The 21,316-nt window shown below is 37.4% G+C and overlaps 1 protein-coding gene across 4 annotated transcripts in view; it reads left to right on the top strand.

The window, feature by feature from the left end:
* Nucleotides 1–2,214: 2,214 nt before the first annotated feature.
* LOC130920612 (uncharacterized) overlaps nucleotides 2,215–21,316 on the top strand; it is a 43,912-nt gene continuing 24,810 nt past the window's right edge. For 2 of the 4 annotated variants that reach the window (XM_057843947.1, XM_057843946.1), the window contains exon 1: nucleotides 2,215–2,335. The gene's annotated coding sequence lies outside the window, so the exon portion shown is untranslated. The remainder of the gene's footprint in view (nucleotides 2,336–21,316) is intronic. The other 2 variants (XM_057843948.1, XM_057843949.1) reach the window with 2 other exon arrangements.

Below are 21,316 nucleotides of genomic sequence, written 5' to 3'. Positions count from 1 at the left end.
ACACCAAAAGATATCAACCGGTAACACTATTTGACAGTGGCATCATACGACTGTCTTAACACCAAATGAACCACCATGAAGCTTTGAACCAATTGGCTGCAAAGTTTCATTGCTTCAAGAAGCTTAATTTGGCTATCACTGCTCCCATGGGGGAGACAGTCAACTTCTGGTACCACCTGCTGTCAACACTGTTGTTATCCAACATGCCTACTAGCATGCATAGCAGCGCTACAGATGTAAATAACAATCAAAATTCATGTTCTATGCTAATTATTTCTTCAGTTACTGTTCCAGTTGTTTCATTAATTGCTAGTTGTGGTATTTGGAAACACTTTATTTAACAGTGGCACCATAAGACTCTCATAAAACCAAATTAAATACCATTAAGCTTTGAACCAATTGGCTGCAAAGTTTCATTGCTTCAAGAAGCTTAGTTTGGCTATCACTGCTCCCATGGGGGAGACAGTCAACTTCTGCTGCCACCTGCTTTAAACACTGTTGTTGTCCAACATGCCTACAAGCATGCATTGCAGTGCAACAGATGTAAATAACAATCAAATTTCATGTTCTGTGCTGATAATTTTTTCACTTACTGTTCCAGTTGTTTCATTAATTGCTAGTTGTGGTATTTGGTAACACTTTATTTGTTGGTAATACTTTATTTGACAATGGCGCCATAAGGCTGTCATTAGACAGTCATAATTATGGACATGACACTGTCATGAGCATTAATGAATGCTTATAATAGATGTCATTTAGTGTTATCCGGCACATTATCTCACTTTTGAATGGATGTTAAAGATCCAAGCTGGACATATAGACTTCATAACCTATTCCTTAACCCATTCTTGTGAATAAATTCATAAATCCCCGAATTCTTCATAGATATGGACGTAAAACAGTCTCGATTCTTGGTTAAAAGTAAATCTATTCTGATGTAACTATCCAGAAATGCAAAAAATAAACATTTGTCTTTAGACCACTCAACATTAGCTCTCTAGATAAATAAATATATAACTGAAAAACCTCTTAAGGTATTAAAAAACTACTACTTTTGTCCACAAGCACAGCTAAACTCAACATAAAATGAAAACTTTTTACCTCGACAATGATTCATGTATGATTATCCGGAAAAATGTCTGCATAGGCTGCAAACAAAAATGTTTGTAAATAAATAATGTTAAAAATACAGTAAATTAAAAAAAAATTAAAAAATTTAAAAAAATGCATTAGTCATCAGCCAATCAAACACACGTTTGATGGGAGAAAATGGACCAGCACATTTTGCAAGTGAAAAATGGTAAATGTATGTCTGAACATAATGAAAATAATTCACTTAATAATGTTATGGTCAGTTCTTTCCCTACAACATAAAGGAATACAATCTAAATTACCTATATAACTGAACGCATTACAAAATGCAGATAAGGTTGCTTAAAAGTTGGTGGGGACAATTTGAGCATCATGAAAAGTTGGTAGTGTTATCGCCCTACTGTCCCTATGCAAACCTACGCCCTTGTCTTGAATCCTCGTACAAATCACTCCTGAGACAATCCTTCCTCTTTGTATACGGTACAAGTATCGTATTTAAATCCAATTGTAAGTAAATCCAAGCTTAAATCCGACATGAGCGTGTGTTGCCTTCGGCTATTACTAAATGAAGCTCGGCCCCCTCTGATAAGGCGTTGCGCAAAGAATGACGAAGTGACACGTCAACAGTGATGATGTCTATGCATGACATAAATGGAGTTAAGTGACATAATTTGCCGGATGACACTTAATGACATCTGTCATAAGCATTCAATAATGTCCATGATAGTTTCATGTCATAATTATGACAGTTTTATGACGCCACTGTCAAATAAAGTGTGACCTATTAACCCAAATAAATCAACAAATAAGCCACTCAGGACTGTAAACTGCATTATTTAAAATGAATGAAAAAAATAGTGACTTATAGTCCGAAAATTATGGTTGGTCATATTCAGAAGAGTACAATTTTGAGGACATTTGAGAAGAGATTTTGTTGTACGGTAATAATCATCATTTCCTGGACATGGTGTTCAGTGCGTGTGAACATTGAAAGTAATAACGAACATGTCGTTACATTTGAAGGCAGGAAGGAAGGTAGGAAGACGGAAGGGAGACTACCCTCTAACTTGGCAGCATATTAGTGCCTCTGTCAGGATGCTAAGGTTATCTGAAAGACAATAGAGTTCTTGCAAGGAAGTGACTCAGCATCGATGCCACACTAAAGGAGAAAGTGGCAGAGATATGCACGCTGCCACTCAGACACGATCAGACATCCACGGCCATCAGATAGACAAGGACGCAGGTAAGTGTCACTGGGGCCTTTTTTTTTCAAAGCAAAGACAACTTTAAAAGCAGCTTTGAGCTGTCGAAGTATTTTCAACGTCTGACGATAAAAGGCACGGCCTGCATATGAACCTTGATTCAATTATTTGTTTGTGATTTGTTTAGTGCAAAGTGAAAATTCAAGGATGAAAATATGCATTTACTAGACAAAAGCAAATAACCATTACTGTTGCGTTGAGATATGACTTTAATTTGTTCTTTGGCCATGTTTTTAAACTAAAACCCCTTACATAGTTTTTGTGATGTTGTAATTTAACAAATAAATATAAGACAGAAAGATGGATGCACAGTAATGTTTTACAAGATGTCAAAACCCCTCTCAGATCATCTATATGGCTAGGGTGACCAAACGTCCTCTTTTGCCCGGACATGTCCACCTTTCACGTCGTGTCCTCGTCTTCCGGCCGGGTTTTATAAATTCATGAAAATGTCCGGTTTTTATGATTTTTCACTGGACCAATTTGAAGAGAATATCTCCGGCCGCTGGGGGGCAGCGCTTGCCTGCGTTGTTGTGGCTCCTACTAGTAGGGGCGGGAGAAGGAGTACAGTTTACCCTTTGTATAATGGGCCATTACCGCCATCTACTGGGTTGACGGTTTGGCAAGAGAAGAGGCAGTTATAGACTACAGTAAGGAGTAGTTTTAAGAGACATTTATCATGCTCCGTACACCTTTCTCTAAGTCTCTAAGTATATTCTGTTAATGTGGCTCATGTGTCTTCTGTTATATATTATACAATATATGGGTACAAAGAGATGCAGTATTTTGTATTAGTCTTGTATTAATTGTTCTGCGTTCGTGTATTTGGTTTAATGTTAGTATTATATTTTAAGTAGCCCAGTTGCCCAGTAGCCTGCCCAGTTGTTAAGAGTTTTTTTTACGATAAATACGTATGTAATGGCAACTGTTGACTTCTGTCGGAGCTTTGTACTGGCGTGATCTGTAAAATCCCGTTTAATGTCATATCGTTGCGCTATTGTAAACTTAGATAGCAAAGTTTGATTTTGCCTCGCTAATAGGGTAACTATCAGTGAGCTAAGCCACGGTAGGCATGATGGGAAATGTAGTTTTGGACTGCTGCGTTTGGAAACATGCTGGTTGAATAGTTTGTCGATTTATTTTGGTTACTGTTTGCGTGTAATCTAGAACATTGAATGGGAATAAAAATTGAGTGGGAATAACAATTTCTCAACGACAATTGTCGTAATAGTAATTTATAAAAAAAAAAAGTTATGTGGCACAAGCCTACTGTGTGTCTGTATTGACTGTACTATACATATATATATTTTTTTTTTGAAGAAGAAGAAGAAGAAGAAGAATAAAGCCTGTTAAGTAAAAAACTTATTTCCATATAGTATATAATATATACTATATGACATTTTTTGTAAATAAAACTGAATTTTTCTGTCCAGACTGAGGAGGCACACATTAAATATATTAAAGTGATATAGGCATCTTTGAGTGAACTGCGAGTAAAATTCAAGTATCTCGAGGCCGGGCCGAGCGTCCTCTTTTTTGGAAATCAAAATATGGTCACCCTATATATGGCACAACATGAGCTGTTCTTTGTATCCCATGGAAGAATATATGACTGAGAGTACTTTTATATTGTCTCTCTGTATGTGTTGCTGCACTGTTTGTGTTCAGCAACATGGCACTGTTTATTTTATTTTTTTAATTTTTACTAGCCAACATGTATTTTTCTGATGACTCATAATTGTTTTTATAGTCCCGATTTGCTGCACGTTCATGTTACTTGACTTTGTCACCTTTTAATTTAGATCATATAACAATCTTGAATGTACATTGCATGATTCGTGCACATTCGTGTGCCCTTGGAAAATAATCAAATTCACGTCATCAGTCTGATCTTTACTATAAACAATATGTCTTTGTAATATACATCTCATTATGCCTTCAACGAATGTAATAGGAAAAACAATTTAATGCTCATCTCGATGGGGGAAGTTACAATTGCAACTTGTGAAGACACCTGCTGTTATTGATACAACAGAATAATAGCTCTGTGTTCCCGCTTCACAGAGATGGATTTCACAAAGAGGGGAATTTATGAGAATGATGCTGTTGATATTTTTTCTGTGAATTTCATGTCTATATCATAACAAATTTCAATAATTTACAGTTAGCACAAAATGCTATATACAGCATGCCTTGCCTCAATACAAGTTCGCAAACACTGTATACTGGTACTACAGAACGACTGATTTGTTGTAATGTCACTAATATAGTATGCACAATATGTACTGGTACATGTTAATTGTTGATATACTGTAGCAACCAGATTGACAGCATTACCCGATACTGTAGATAGAAATATACAGTAATCAGAGGTGGGTAGTAACACGTTACCGTTACATTTACTCTGTGACATAGTAACTTTCTGAGAAGAGAGTACCAATAAGAGTAGTTTTACTATGCCATACTTTTTACTTGAGTAGATTTATGAAAATAAAAATGCTACTCTGGACTGCACGAAAATAGCTACTTTTTTTCCCCACTCTCTTTATTTTTACTAGCACAGTGGCTCACCCAATCAGACGCAGCACCAATCTTCACAAGACTCCATTATACAAAGTAGACGTAAAAATACAGATACATTACCACACACAACACAAGATCGCAGTCCAGTCTTATGATCACGTCGATGTTCTAACATCACAACAAGTGGCCTCTATAAAGCGCCGTAAAAAATAAAGTACCGTATTGGCCCGAATATAAGACGGTGTTTTTTTTGCGTCGAACTGAAAAAGAGGGGGTCGTCTTATATTCGCGGTCTAGACGTTATACCCATTCACGACGCTAGATGGCGCCAGATATCATTGAAGCAATGTTCTTTCATGTCAGATCTCACTCTCCCCATTCACGACGCTAGATGGCGCCAGATATTAAAGTGATGTTCTGTCATGACAGATCTCAGCTACTCTCAAGTTTAACCAGTTTGCATTATTCTATTGCAATGTTTTTCCTTATTCAGCTTTGTTTCAAGACTACAGTTGCACTTAGACTTCACTTTGATGGTTAATGCATTTATTGCATTTTTGTTGTTTTATCACAATAGATTGGTTTATTTACATTTCAAAAACCAGAAGCCATTCATTTACGAATGTGATTGCACTTTAGTTTACATATTTAAATGTTCAGATATTAAGATTTGAATGTGGCAAAATAACATGTTTTTCTCTAAAATATATTGTTATAATCATTTGATTCGGATGTACTGTAATTATTTTCTGTATAAAAATTAATTTGGTGTTCAAAAAGTCTCTCTTTCAAACTTGAGTCTTGAAAAAGAGGGGGTCGTCTTCTAATCAGGCTGTCTTATATTCGGGCCAATACGGTATTCCAAATGGAGCGCTGCCATGAAAAATGAAAGAGTGGATTTCAAACCATCTCCTAGTTTTTATTTGGCACCAAAAGACTACAGAAACGCAGCGCGAGTTTTAGTTTCATGTTGGAAAATGTGTTTATTCACTAGAGGAAAGTCATGTTCCTGGGATGGGTGATTTTCATTCCTATTTTTTCAGTCGGAGTTGACGATTCTGGTATATTTTTTGGCATAATATGGTCATCTAATAGTTTATAATATAATAATAATAAAAGTTCATATCGATGACTTTATGCTGAGAAAAATAAATGCTATCGTTAGAGGTACACCAATCATGGCCACTCCAATTCGTACCATTTTTATTTCACCTTTATGTGCAACAGATTTAAATAGGATCCATAAGTTATGGTTATTTTTTAATGTAAATGTAATGGTATCACTAAAATTACAAAATATTACAAGATAAATAAGCCCGCATTTTTTTCCCCAATGAAAATGTGGGCTTACTGTAATCAATGTTGATCATAATGGTGGTACTAGAAAAGTAGTAGTAAAGCAGAAGTAGTATAAATGAAGTAACTTCTGGCATCATAAAAGTATAGTAAGTGGCTGTCACAAATATCAGGTTCTTAATATTTCCCCTCCCCCTGTTTACAAGCTAACAATAGAAAAGTACTATTTCACTGCTTCCTTGAGGAAAAGCGCAAATGATTCCCATTACCATTTGATTTGTTTTCAACTGGTCTTCCATTTCTCTTTGCTTTGCAATGACACACTTTGTGACATCTACTGTGACAACAGCGCAGACACACTTGGTGTTGTGTAAGTGATTTCAAATGACTGATTTGACCAGCCGCCTTCCACTCTCTTCTAATAGCCTTTCACTCTCTTCGAATAGAGGCCAGCATCAACAGCTATACTGTAATGACGTGTTAAAAGACAAGTGATGTTCTCTACACATAACCTTACGGTCTGAACAGTTTTAATGTATCACATTGCGGATGTAGGTGAAAGCAACGAGCGGGCAGGGGTTATAGGGGGGACTGAAAGGAAAGAAGCAGACAGAAGAGGAGAAGAACAAACAACAACAAAAATACATGATTGAATGCTTATGCTACCTAATAACATAACATTGCTATTTTTTGCTTGAATGTTTTTAATGAGCGTTCTATTTTTTGCTTGAATGTTTTTAATGAGCGTTGTTTTAAAACAACACCAGGAAACTTTTCCACCTTTATAAAATATTTTCATAACGTTTGTAATTAGAGATGTTCCGATCGATCGGGTCCGATCACGTCATTTTCAAAGTATCAGAATCGGCAAAAAAATATCGGACATGCCTTTATTAAATATATTTTTTTTAAATTAAATTGTTTTCTGATTGTATTAACGTTACAGACAAAATGTCTTACACTCATCCAGAGTCTTTAGTTTTGGCTTAAAGTAGGGTTATCAAATTTATCACGTTAACGGCGGTAGTTAATTTTTTAATTTTTCAAATTAATCACATTAAAGTATTTAACGCAATCAACGCATGCGCTGCACGACCCACTCACGCAATGTCGCATTCAATCTGTAATGGCGCCGTTTTACCTATATATAGAGCTAAAAGGCAGCGTAAAATGAGTAGAGTGAATTTTGGCAGCCTTTAAAGCCTTTTTTTAATTGGTTAAAGCCTTACAATCCCTCTCTCAACAATTAGAAATATCGTGGGAAGCAATGTGGGGAAGAAAGGTAGTAGTTGATCTTTTTCTTAACATCCTATGTTATTTCCCAACGCAGAGAAGATTGGTGCCACTTTGCACAGTCATGGTTGCACTTCCCATCATGCATTTGGGCAGAACAGTTAAATGGCTACAGTATCATTTACTGAAAGCTCAACAAATACACTAGATGGCAATATTTAGTCACAATATGCAAAGTCACATTTATCCTTTAAGAATTACAAGTCTTTCTATCCGTGGATCCCTCTCACAGAAAGAATGTTAATAATGTAAATGCCATCTTGAGGATTTATTGTCATAATAAACAAATACAGTACTTATGTACTGTATGTTGAATGCATATATTCGTCCGAGTTTTATTCATTTTTTTCTTAATGCACTGCCAAAATGTATATGATCGGGAAAAATTATCGGGAATGATTGGAATTGAATCGGGAACAAAAAAAAGCAATCGGATTGGGAAATATTGGGATCAGCAGATACTCAAACTAAAACGATCGGGATCGGATCGGGAGCAAAAAAACATGATCGGAACAACCCTAGTTTGTAATGATGTATGTTTCTACATTCATTATAAAGATGGAAGTTGATGTGAATGCTTTAGCGTGAATTCTGCAAAGATGGCAGAGCAACAAAAGAGGCAAAAAGTTTAGTCTGAGAAGGAAAAAGAACTAAAAAGGCTACAAGGATATACATAATAAACATTGGCTTTCACTCATTGGCGTGAAAACTGAACTCATCATCGCTAATGATTTTAGGTGGATTGGGGAATTGGACCACACTAAGCTACACGGTTGCTAACCGTCATATGCTATTGTTTAGCCACAAATGGATTCATTACCTTATTAGTATTCATCCTTCACACAGCCGCTGGAAACAGAAAGGTTTTTTAATCCATCTGCAGGCGACCGGGAGATTTTTGATGATTTTTGATTGATTTTTGAGTTACGACACTGTGCAGGTAGTCCTCATGGGAAATGCAGTTTTCCTTAAAGTGCCTATGACAGCAAAAAGCATGTTTGTTTCATATGTCACGCTGTATTTTATGCTCTTGAATGAAATGAACCGCTTGGATGTGTGTGGAAACGATCGATTTACTGTATATTCTATTTTTTGAATCCCGCGCCATCAAAATGAATAACTTCCTGTTTTGAGGAGGAATGGGAATGTGACGTCACCCGGGTCAGCATCTTACAATACAGCATTGCTTTGTAGCATGCAGATGGACTGGGGATTCAGCTGATTTTGCGGATTAAGTCGTTTATTTTTCACGTCAAGCCAGCCAAATGTGCTGCAGGGTTTTGTTGCTGCACCAGGGAGAGGCGTGTGAGCCTTTTTGGGTTTTAAAAACCTCCACCCCGAGATTGGCCAATATAGGTCTGACAACTGCGGGACCATTGGACTTACGAGGAAGTGAGTAAACATCGTGTTTTATATTATGTCAAATACTTAATAATATAATTTTCCAGATGGTTCCCCGGCAAACGAGCTCTCCTGCCCGCAGCATGAAAACGACGAGCTGTAACTTGCTCGCCACTGGAAGAGTTGCCGATCAGAAGACAATCGACAACCCCACCGCTAGGGGTGTGACAAAATATCGAAATCGTGATATAGCTTGATACTTTGTATCACAAAAGGTTATCGATATGCTCCTGCCAAGAATCGAGATATCGTTTTAAAAAGGGGTCTATGTCTAAAAAAAATAAAATAAAAAGGAACCAACAAGTTGCAACCAAATCTTCCACCATAATAGTGTCTCAGTTAACTCTAAGGCTGCATTGACGGTACACGACGCCCAATCCATTTAGACTGGGAATGTTCGTTCATTCGAAACCAGAGCATTCACATTCTGTCCGATTTTCAGGGCATTTACAGGTAATTAATTTCCTGTTCAGTTTGAGTCACTGCGTATCCATTCGGTTGATGCCCAGGTCACTTCCTGTTCTGTCACTCAAAATAAACAGGAAGTGACCCGTAAAATACCCCCAAAATCAACAGGAAGTAACTGAAAATCAACAGGTAAATGACTTTAAATAGCCCAAAATTAACTCATTGCCTTGCATTGGCTGCCACTGGCGGCCATAGACGTTCAATCCGTTTGAAGTGGGATGGATGGCAGCGAATGAAAATTCGTTCATTCGCTGCCACCCTCCCAGTTCAAATGGATTGGACATCTACTAGTGATAAACTCATTCCAATTCATAGCACAAGCTTGTTTTTCTGTTTATTAGTTGTTCGCAGAATATTCTAGAATGATTTCCTGACCTATGTATCGATAATCGTATCGCCATATCGTCAGATCATCATTATCATGAACTTTGTATCGCGTATCGTATCGTATCCTATCGTGAGGTACCAAGAGGTTCCCACTCCTATCCACCGCCGTGTGATATGATCCGCGGAAGTTTTGTGTGATTTTTTCACTTCAAAAGGCGAAAATAAGGCTTTGTAACGCCGCTTGGTTTGGGTTAGCATGTCGGCTAGCTGTCACGCCTCCTGGTTTGTTTACGCTCTTCGAAGCCGGGGCAGGGAAATGACAAGCCAGACTAACTCCGGTGGCATAAAATACCATTCGGGAGGCGCAAAAAATTGATAGTTTTGACCATTATGGAGTAATTTTGCCATGTCGTACTGAATAAATGCATTTTGAATATTTCATATTCCGTTAAGCACGAGACTCATTTGTCATGACCATACAATTTATTTAGCAATTGGGGAAGATACTTAGATAAAAAGAGTATCCTGTAAAAATATTAGAGAGACTGAAACAATGCCATTTTGCTGCTCTCTTCGTCTCATTTTCCTCATTCTGAATAATTCCCCTCAATGGGCTGGATTCTATATCAGATGAAATCGTGACCCTGCCGATGTCATCATCCAGCTGGGGATGCTAGAGCGCTATAATAATAGGCAGTGTTAAACGGCAGATTAAAGGATTAATTTCTCGTCATCTGCGCTTCCCCAAATTGTTGTATATAGTCAAATTGTCTCAAAATATGATTTTAATTCACATAATAATACAATTTAAGTTTTTTTTTTTTTAAAGCTGTCGCAGGCACTTTAAGGCAAAACAGTACTGCTTTTGTCCACCGGTGTCGCTAAAATTGACCAAAACCGAAAAGTTACATAGTATTGCTTTAAAAAAAATAATAAAAAACAAAGAAATAAAGAAATAAAATACACACACTTTGATTTTGTGGGGAATATACATCCTCTTACGAGATTTGAACTTGAATGCAGAACTTATATAAACTCACACAAAAGGCAACAGACACTGGCTTTCTCAGTTCATCTCAGGGAACAATCGCTGGATGGATTTGTTGTCACTGCCTGTATTGATGTCGACATTTGTTTGCCGTTCGGCCTGTTTAACACACGATGCCGCCACGAGCCATGTGCCAGTTGGACAGTCCTCCCTTCCCTCAGAAAGGACACTGCTTAAATCTGCTGATTTTGGTGTTCCAGACAGTGTTCCTTGTTGGTCGATTGAAAGCAGCAGTGGAATTCAGAGAAAAATTGATTTGAAAAATGAGTTACATATAAAAAACAATAATTAAAAAAAAAAAAAAAACAGCAATATCTATTATCTATATAAAATAAGTTAGTGCTGAGGTATGTTGAAATAGAGTAAATGGAAAATGTTGTTTGCTCTGCTGTTAATGAATATTAAAAAAACCCTTAAAGTAAACAGGACAAAAAGGGGATAGAAATGACTAAATTTCTGCACATTTAATTCAACCAACCGTTAACTATTATATTGTGTTGTATTTGTCAGACTCAAAAAATTAAACACTTTCTCCTGTGCAAAGAAAAATGTTACCATTAAAGTTGTAAAAACAAAAGCAAAATAAAAAAAAAAAACAAAATCTGTACAGATTTATTTACTTTATAATGTAATTGACGGGGCGCAGGGCCGATAAATATGGGGGCCCACATTGTTGGCGAGCCCGTCAAAGGTGACCGAGTGGAATCACTTTTTTGATGAAAATTCTTGTGAATAAATGCTTAAATCCCTGAATTCTTTATACATATGGACGTAAAACAGCCTCGATTCATAGTTGAACGCAAAAAAAAACTTGCAGGTAGCATTCATTTTACGTAAAAATGTCGAATGTGCGGGTTGTCTTTAAGTTCACTGTGGCGCCGCCTTACCACAACGAAGATCTTTTTACGTTGAAATTATTGTGAATAAATGCTTAAATCCCTGAATTCTTTATAGATATGGACGTAAAACAGTCTTTATTCTTGGTTGAACGTTAAAAAAAAAAAAAAAAAACATGCAGGTAGCATTTATTTTAGGTAATTATGTCGAATGTGCGGCTCGTCTTTAAGTTCACTGTGGTGCTGCCATACCACAACAAAGAGCTTTTTACGTTGAAATTCTCGTGAATAAATGCTTAAATCCCTGAATTTTTTATAGATATGGACATAAAACAGCCTAGATTCTTGGTTAAAAGCAAAAAAAGAAAACGTGCAGGTAGCATTTAAGTAAATATTGCCAACTATGATGCCAATGCATTAGCGGCTAATTTCTCGATTTTTTTACGTTTTAAAATGCATGCATGGTAAGAAAAATATATTACCAAGAATCCTTGAACAAATCGCTTCTGAGACAATCCTTCCTGTTTGTATGTGGTACAGCTTTCGTACTTTTTGAACCAAAATCCACTGTTAGTTTGCTGCGTGCGTGTTTGTGAATAGCTCCTCTTGAAGGAGTTGCGCAGCGCATGGCCGAACTGACCCGTCAATAATCATGATGTCTATGTACTACAGAATGTAAAATAAAATTAATAATAGTAGTAGTTGTCTCCATCAACAAAATTTTCCTCTGCCCACCGTCAGCTATTTTTAAACTAGCTTTGCCAGCCAAGTCAAATGTTTTTTTGTAAATAAATACCGTGGGCTGGGGAAAAAAGAAAAAAAAAAAAAAAAAGAAGAAGAAGTCCACAAACAGCCTCTGAGCAACTATTTGGACACCAATGGTTTAGCCAGTTAAGTGTTGGCTAAAATATTCTAATTGTCTTACTTCCATGTCTTTCAATGGGCTAGGCCCATCCATTAAAGTCTTAAAGCAGTCATTGTCACAAATACTACAGCGTAGATTCGTGGTCATATATTTTGAGACTTTTCACCATTCATTTGAACGAGAAAGTCTCTCAAAACTTTTGACCATGGGTATGGAACATGAGTATGGCGACTCAAGTGTGTTAATGAGTCCTCTTATTAACTCAACATTGAGTAAAATCGAAAGATTATATGCTATGTGGTCCATTATAATTGTTAAATAAACAAATAGATTTCATTGTTTAAGTATTGAGAAGTAAATATTGTACATTTGCCACTACTGCAGTTGAAGTACAAATGGAATTCTTCACTCTATTGGGGGGGTTAGTATTTTCCTGGAGAACACTAACACCTCTCAATATAGAGAACAGGAAATGTGCTTCCTTCCCATTGACTGAGGGTTTATTGCTGCTACTGAGCCAAACACAAGAGTCTATTTAGATTACCAGAATCCACATGTCAAGAGTATTAACTTGTTATTTCCCTATCAACAAACCTGAACTATGCTGGCCAGTGTCTGAATGCTATAGCATAGTGTTGCAAATGTCATTATGAGAAGAAATTACTGGATTTACTTCAAACAGTTAGTGAGGACCCAAATACAAAGTACTGTGTTTGTAAACACCTTATTAATAAATACATCATAAAATAAACATGTTTTTCAGAATGCAGCTTCCCGCTAACTGTAATTAGGAAAATAATTTCTTTTCATAATCAAACAAATGACTATGTTAAGGGTCTGGCAATTAAAATATATGAGCGCTTGTTTGAAGTAGATGTCTGGATAGAGGCCGTTTGAACCACTTTTAATCACACTATCATAAAGTAGCTTTCAGAACCTAAAATCTCATCTGGGAGTCTTTCCAAAAATCAAGGTCTGGGCAGATCAAGGCAGTAATAAGAGACATGGAAAATAGTGGACTGCCTAAGAAAACACATCACGTTGGTACAATAAAATAAGGTAGGGCTTGACATTGAACAACATTGTCCACTAATAGGAAATAAAACTACAGTTCTTTCAAAAATAATCTTTTAAGGATGATGTGATGGCAAAGTGGCTTAGAGGTTTACACTAGGGTTTGAATCTCAAGCCTTTCCTAAGGCGTTTGTATATTGTTGTGATTTTTGAAGTTTAGAAAAACACTCAAGGTAGAAAGGCACTACAGTAAAAACAGGTTTCCTGAGCGAAACATAGGCGGCGCCATCTTTGACATTCTCTGCTACGGACTTCCTGTTTAGACAGAACAACATGAAGTGCAGTTGAAGTAAGCAGTGTTAGTGAAAACTGCAAAATCAAACCAGAGCAATCCACGAAATTTCCCAAAATGAATTCAGCATGATGTAGATCAGTGCTGTTTTCGTCAATGATGACGATAACGAAAAATATTTCGTCGACGAACAACTTTTTCATGACGATGATGTCACGATGACGCACTGAAAACGTGTCTTGGGAGACTGAAACATAACAAGATAGAGGCCGCGAGAACGAGATGAATATTCACCATAGTTTCTGTCATATATTCACAATATGTGATATTTTCTTATTGTATGTGTAGTTAGCACGCATTTAGCAGTGTTTGGCCGTGTCACTCATGTGACGTGCTGCACCTCCCCAACGCCCCACACAACTACTCATCGGCTGGTGAGTAAGACTGTGCCTATTCCAGACTCCTTTAGTGAAACATACAATGGGGCAAATAAGTCTTTAGTCAATCATTAATTGTGCAAGTTCTCCCCAGCATAGCGTTCGTGTTAGAATTAGCATTTATTGCAGCGTGAAATATGGGTCTTTTGTGTTTACTGTGTTGGTCTCTGTGTCTTTATTTCTCGTGGTTCTGGGATTATGTGGTTGTTGTTGCATTCTTTGCATTTGTGCCATACTTCACCATTTTATCCCTGCTGCCATAGCTCCTACGAATTCTAGGTTCAATAATTATCGTAATAACAATATCAAAGACAACATGTCGATTAATTCGCAATATTTTAGCTTTATTATTTTTGGAGCACTGGACACATGAAAATGCAGGGATAGGAAGAACATGCCTTCTATAACACAGCGGTAACATGGCTACATAAACACCCGGTATTTGTGGTGGCACAGGCTTGGTTCACATCTGCCTTCATGAATATATTTTTCTCCCATGTCGTGATGATGGCAGATGGATGCGGTATTTCCACATTGTCTTTTTTGAGGGATCTTAATGAGTGATGCCACTCCAGCTCCGTTGTTGTTTTGGTTGGAGAAAGTGTGAAACGGAAGTCGCAAGCAGAAATGCGGAAGAAAAGCGTAAGTACCTTGGAAACTTGTCGATAGAAATGAATTAGTAATTTTCTGTCAAATCACTTTTTAAATTCAAGCTGTTTCAGATACTTTTATTTTACAATCCCGTTTTTTTCCACACTCATTGCACAAACTGAATCTTGTTGGGAAGTATTAAAAAAGTTATGTCAAAGACTCACTGAGATCCATAACTGTTGAAAATATACAGTATATCAAATTCAAAAAGTCTTACGTGTTTACCTTTCAATTCAATTCAATTTTATTTGTATAGCCCTCAATCACAACAGAGGTCTCAAAGGGCTTTACAGAGGCAATATGATACACAATTAGAAATGAAGCAACAAAGATGAATAGATACAGTTCAAGTCCTGGGTATCCCTTACCTTGGCAGTGTTGAAATCTGAAGACGTCATGGAACGTACAGAAACCGAAATAATATTGTAATATAGGGAACATTGAGTTTTTGCTGCAAAATACAGTTGAGACTTGTTGACTGCATCGTGCGATGTTAGAGTTATAAGCGGGTTAGAAAAGGAAGAAAGTCCAAAAAATTTTCTAGATAAATCAATTAATCCAAATAAGTTAATTAAGCAAGATGGAGGGACTCTTCGCCCATGTGATACTATGGTAGCAGTAGCTTTCACTGCATTGCTAACGGAACTCAGGCGCTGACAGAACACTGACTGGAAAAATATCTTTTTGAAATACACTGGTATGAAAAAATATCCGAACCTTTTGGAATTTCTCACATTTCTCCATATAATCACCATCAAATGTGATCTGATCTTTGTCAAAATAACACAGATGTAAAAACAGTGTCTACTTTAACTAAAACCACCCAAACATTTATAGGTTTTCATATTTTAATGAGGATAGCATGCAAACAATGACAGAAGGGGGAAAAATAAGTAAGTGAACCCTCTGCCTAAGGAGACCCCGAGGAAACCAATTTTTACCAAAAAATTTAAGTCAAGTGTGTGTGCCCAATCATTGATGAGTGGTTTAAAGCTGCCCTGCCCACTATAAAACACACGCCTGGTAAGAACGGTCTTTTGATGATAAGCATTTTCTGATGTACATCATGGCTCGGTCAAAAGATCTGTCTGAAGACGTGCGATCAAGGATTGTTGATTTGTATAAAGCTGGGAAATGATACAAAACCATCTGTAAAAGTCTGGATGTTCATCAATCGACAGTCAAAGAAGTTGTCTACAAATGGAGAGAGTTTGGCACTGTTGCTTCACTCCCAAGAAGTGGCTGTCCACCTAAGATGACACCAAGAGTTCAGTGCAGAATACTCAGAGAGGTTGAAAAAAAAAAAAAAAAAAAAAAGAGCCCTAGAGTGTCTGCTAAAAACTTACAGAAATCACTGGCACAGTCCAATATCTCTGTGCACACATCAACTATATGTAAAACTAAGGCCACGAATGATATTCATGGGCGGACTCCACAGAGCCACTGCTGTTTAAAAAAAAAAAAAAAAAAAAAAAAAAAACACTGTTGCTCGTTTAATGTCTGCACAAAGGCACTTGGACACACCACAGACGTTTTGGCAAAATATTTTGTGGACTGATGAGACCAAAGTTGAATTGTTTGGTAGTAACACACAACGTCATGTGTGGAGGAAAAATGGAACAGCTCACCAACATCAACACCTCATCCCCACCGTGAAGCATGCTGGAGGGAGCATCATGATTTGGGGCTGTTTTGCTACCTCAGGGCCTGGACAACTTGCAATCATTAATTGAAGAATTAATTCAAAAGTTTATCAGGATGTTTTACAGGAAAACCTGAGGTCGTCTGTCAGACAAGTTAAAAAGAGGATGAATGCTGTAACAAGACAATGATCCAAAACACATAAGTAAATCAACTTCAGAATGGTTTCAGAAGAATATAATACTCGTTCTGGAGAGGCTAAGTTCAGACTTGAACCCCATTGTGTTGCTGTTGCATGACCTAAAGACAGCGATTCATGCCAAACATCCCAGTAATCTGATTGAACTACAGCAGTTTTGCAGAGAAGAATGGGCCAAGATTAGTCCTGATCGATGTGCCAGACTAATCTGCAGCTACAGTAAGCGTCTGGTTGAAGTTATTGCTGCCAAAGGGGGTTCACAAAATATCAAATGTGGTGCTTCACTTCCTTTTTTGTTCTTCTGTCATTGTTTGCATACTATCCTCATTAAAATATGAAAACCTGAACATGTTTGGGTGGTTTTAGTGAAAGCAGACACTGTTTTTTCATCTGTGTGATTTTCAAAAAGATCAGATCACATTTGATGGTGATAATATGCAGAAATGTGATAAATTCTCAGTCTAAAATCTTTAGATACTTTTTCATACTACTGTATTTATTCCACTCAAATCTGGTCAAAAGTCCCTGTTAAAATGTAGCCGTCAATGGCAGTCAATAAGTTAAATGAGTGCCCTGTAGGAGTAAGAATTAAAAGGGCTGTTGCATAAAGGGATTAAAGCATTGTTGCAATAATTTTCTTCAAACCATTTGAGTTGAACTCATTAGGTTTTTGCAGAGATGGGAGCCAAGTCATCACAAATTGAACCTGAACTCCTATAGCCACCCTTATCCACAGAGGAAATGCTGTAATTTCCGCTTTCCTTTAGGTTTGGAAAGAGTTTAGTTGAATCCTTTTGCTTTGCATTTGACTTGAACTCTCACCATAATTATCCTGATCGCTCGGTGACAACGACTTCCTCTACAGGGCCATCGCAGCAAATATCAAGCACGATCTCATTCTGCTTTCTTCCCTTCAAAGTCGCTGCCAGCTGTGCCACCCAGCTGCTCTCTGATCACAATTGCGTCGTTACATTCTACTAAAAGCCCAGTCGCACGCTGTGGATAAATGACGCGATTGATGTGTGACAAAACTGCAGATGGTGAAGGCACAATGCCCTCAAAGTACATGGAATCGACGCTGGGGCTAATTGCGGTTTCAGAGGAGCTTTGTTTCCACCAGTGCAATTGACTGCTGAGAACCCTTTGAAGTCTTGTTTTCGATGAATTTTTCATTCCGACTGTCTGTGGGTTTAACGTACTTCTAGGGATTGTTTTGTCCTGTTTTGAAGACACATTTCATGACTGGAAAAATTACATTTCCAATAGGTAACTCAGGTTTTGTTTCCTACAACTGTGATTCCAAAAAAATTTTGTGCTCTGAAAGATCACCCGCTGTGTAGATGGGAAATTTTGCACTTTAAATTAAAGGAGTGAAGTCGGTATCTTTTATTTACTTCCGTTATTGTGTCTTTGTTCAGTATCTATGTGAATGATTTATAATACCAGGCAGAACTTTCAGGACAATGAATGCGATTCCATTGTATCGCAGAAGGTACTGCAAAACTATGTTGCAAATTGCCATACACTAGATCAGGGGTGCTCATAAGATCTACTTTTCAAGGACACAACCTACAGAGAGATACCTTAATCGCTGCTTGGGGAGGGGGGGCAAAAAATCTATTCTATGTAAAAAATGTGTAGTTAATTATGTTGCATGAGCAATATACAGTGGGCCAAATAAGTATTTAGTCAACCAGTTCTCCCACTTGAGAATATTAGAGAGGCCTATAATTGTCAACATGAGAGACAGAATGTGGGAAAAAAAAAAACACAAAAATCACATTGTTTGATTTTTAAAGAATTTATTTGCAAATCATGGTGGAAAATAAGTATTTGGTCCATCTCAAAAGTTCATCTCAATACTCTGTTATGTACCCTTTGTTGGCAATAACGGAGGCCAAACGTTTTCTGTAACTCTTCACAAGCTTTTCACACACTGTTGCTGGTATTTTGGCCCATTCCTCCATGCAGATCTCCTCTAGAGCAGTGATGTTTTGGGGCTGTCGTTGGGCAACACGGACTTTCAACTCCCTCCTCACCCCGTGGCGTCAAAATGATAACAAGAACGGGGAGCAAAAATCCCAGAACCACACGGGAGGACCTAGTGAATGACCTACAGAGAGCTGGGACCACAGTAACAAAGGCTACTATCAGTAACACAATGTGCCGCCAGAGAATCCTGTACTGCCAGACGTGTACCCCTGCTGAAGAAAGTACACGTCCAAGCCCGTCTGCGGTTCGCTAGAGAGCATTTGGATGATCCAGAAGAGGACTGGGAAAATGTGTTATGGTCAGATGAAACCAAAATAGAACTTTTTGGTAGAAACACAGGTTGTCTTGTTTGGAGGAAAAAGAATACTGAATTGCACCATACTCACTGTGAAGCATGGGGGTGGAAACATCATGCTATGGGGCTGTTTTTCTGCAAAGGGACCAGGACGACTAATATGTGTAAAGGAAAGAATGAATGGGGCCATGTATCAAGAGATTCTGAGTGAAAATCTCCTTCCGTCAGCAAGGGCATTGAAGATGAGATGTGGCTGACAAATGATGTGACAATGATCACAAACAAACAGCCAATGCAACAAAGGAGTGGCTCTGTCAGAAGTATTTCAAGGTCCTGGTGTGGCCTAGCCAGTCTCCAGGTCTAAACCCCATAGAAAATCTGCGGAGGAAGTCAAAAGTCAGTGTTGCCCAACTACAGCCCCAAAACATCACTGCTCTAGAGGAGATCTGCATGGAGGAATGGGCCAAAATACCAGCAGCAGTGTGTGAAAAGCTTGTGAAGAGTTACAGAAAACGTTTGGCCTCCGTTATTGCCAACAAAGAGTACATAACAAAGTACTGAGATGAACTTTTGGTATTGACCAAATACTTATTTTCCACCATGATTTGCAAATAAATTCTTTAAAAATCAAACAATGTGATTTTCAGTTTTTTTTTCCACATTCTGTCTCTCATGGTTGAGGTTTAACCATGTTGACAATTACAGCCTCTCTAATATTTTCAAGTGGGAGAACTTGCACAATTAGTGGTTGACTAAATACTTATTTGACCCACTGTATATGTTTATGTTGCTCACACAACATAATTAACCATGTACATAATATATATATATATATTATATATATATATACAGTGCTGCTCGAAAGTTTGTGAACCCCACAGCGATGGTCAGATTTTTTGTAAAAAAAACTAAAATAACCTTATTAAATGTTAAGTTATACCCAAATCCACAATACTGACATTCCAAATAATGGACTGAAACAAAAGAAATAGTTATATTGTCATTCTTTATTTAACAAAAGTGGTTGATTTAAGAAAAACTCAGATATCATGTGTGCAAAAGTATTTGAACCCCTTCAGTTAATAGGATATTGCGCCTCCTTTTGCAGAGATTACCTCAACCAAACGGTTTCTGTAGTGACTAATCAGCCTCTCACATCTACTTTGGGGGATTTTTGCCCATTCTTCCTTGCAGAACGCAGTCAGTTGAGAGAGGTTTGATGGGCGTCTGGCATGAACTGCTCGCTTCAGGTCCCGCCACAGCATTTCAATGGGATTTAGGTCAGGACTTTGACTGGGCCAGTCCAGAACACGAATCTTCTTCTTTTTCAGCCATTCCTTGGTTGTATTGCTGGAATGCTTTGGATCATTATCATGTTGCATGATCCACCTTCTGCCAAGCTTTAACTTCAAAACAGATGGCGTCAGGTTATGTTCTAGGATTTGACAATATTCCTCAGAATTCATGATTCCCTGGACTATGTGGAGTTGTCCAGGTCCTGAGGATGAAAAGCAAGCCCAGATCTTGACATTCCCACCTCCATGCTTCACTGTTGGGAGAAGGTTCTTTTGGTGGTATGCAGTGTTGACTTTTCGCCAGACATGGCGGTTTTGGTTGTGACCAAACAGTTCAATTTTGCACCTACATCAGTTGATGAAAACTCTTTTTAATTTAGTCTCGACAACACAACTGTTAAAAAAACAAAAAAAAAACTACTGAATTGATTGATTAGGAAATCAGGTTGAAATAATAGAAAATTCCAAAATGTTGAGGGGGTTCACAAACTTTTGAGCAGCACTGTATATTAGGGCTGTCAAACGATTAAAATTTTTAATCGAGTTAATTACAGCTTAAAAATTAATTAATCGTAATTAATCGCAATTCAAACCATCTATAAAATATGCCACATTTTTCTGTAAATTATTGTTGGAATGGAAAGATAAAACAAGATGGATATATACATTCAACATACGGTACATAAGGACTGTATTTGATTATTATAACAATAAATCAACAAGATGGCATTAACATTATTAACATTCTGTTAAAGTGATCCATGGATAGAAAGACTTGTAGTTCTTAAAAGATGAATATTAGTAAAAGTTATAGAAATGTTATATTAAAACGCCTCTTAATGTTTTCGTTTTAATAAAATTTGTAAAATTTTCAATCAAAAAATAAACTAGTAGCCCTATTCTGTCCTCAATGTATGTGAGTACACAAATTGACAGATAGCGAACATAAGTTCCAAAAAGAAATCAGACGGTGTGGCAAAGTTGCATGGGCTTTACTGAAGTCATCTCTTTTTGACAGGAGCACGTTTCTTGTATTTTTGTAAAACTGAAAATAACAAGGCAATGTGTCAATAACTTGCATAAATCACA

The sequence above is a fragment of the Corythoichthys intestinalis genome, chromosome 8 (genome assembly GCF_030265065.1).
Source record: "Corythoichthys intestinalis isolate RoL2023-P3 chromosome 8, ASM3026506v1, whole genome shotgun sequence".
Taxonomy (NCBI): domain Eukaryota; kingdom Metazoa; phylum Chordata; class Actinopteri; order Syngnathiformes; family Syngnathidae; genus Corythoichthys; species Corythoichthys intestinalis.
Note: the sequence above shows the minus strand (reverse complement) of the source record. Positions and strands in the feature narration are given on the sequence as shown.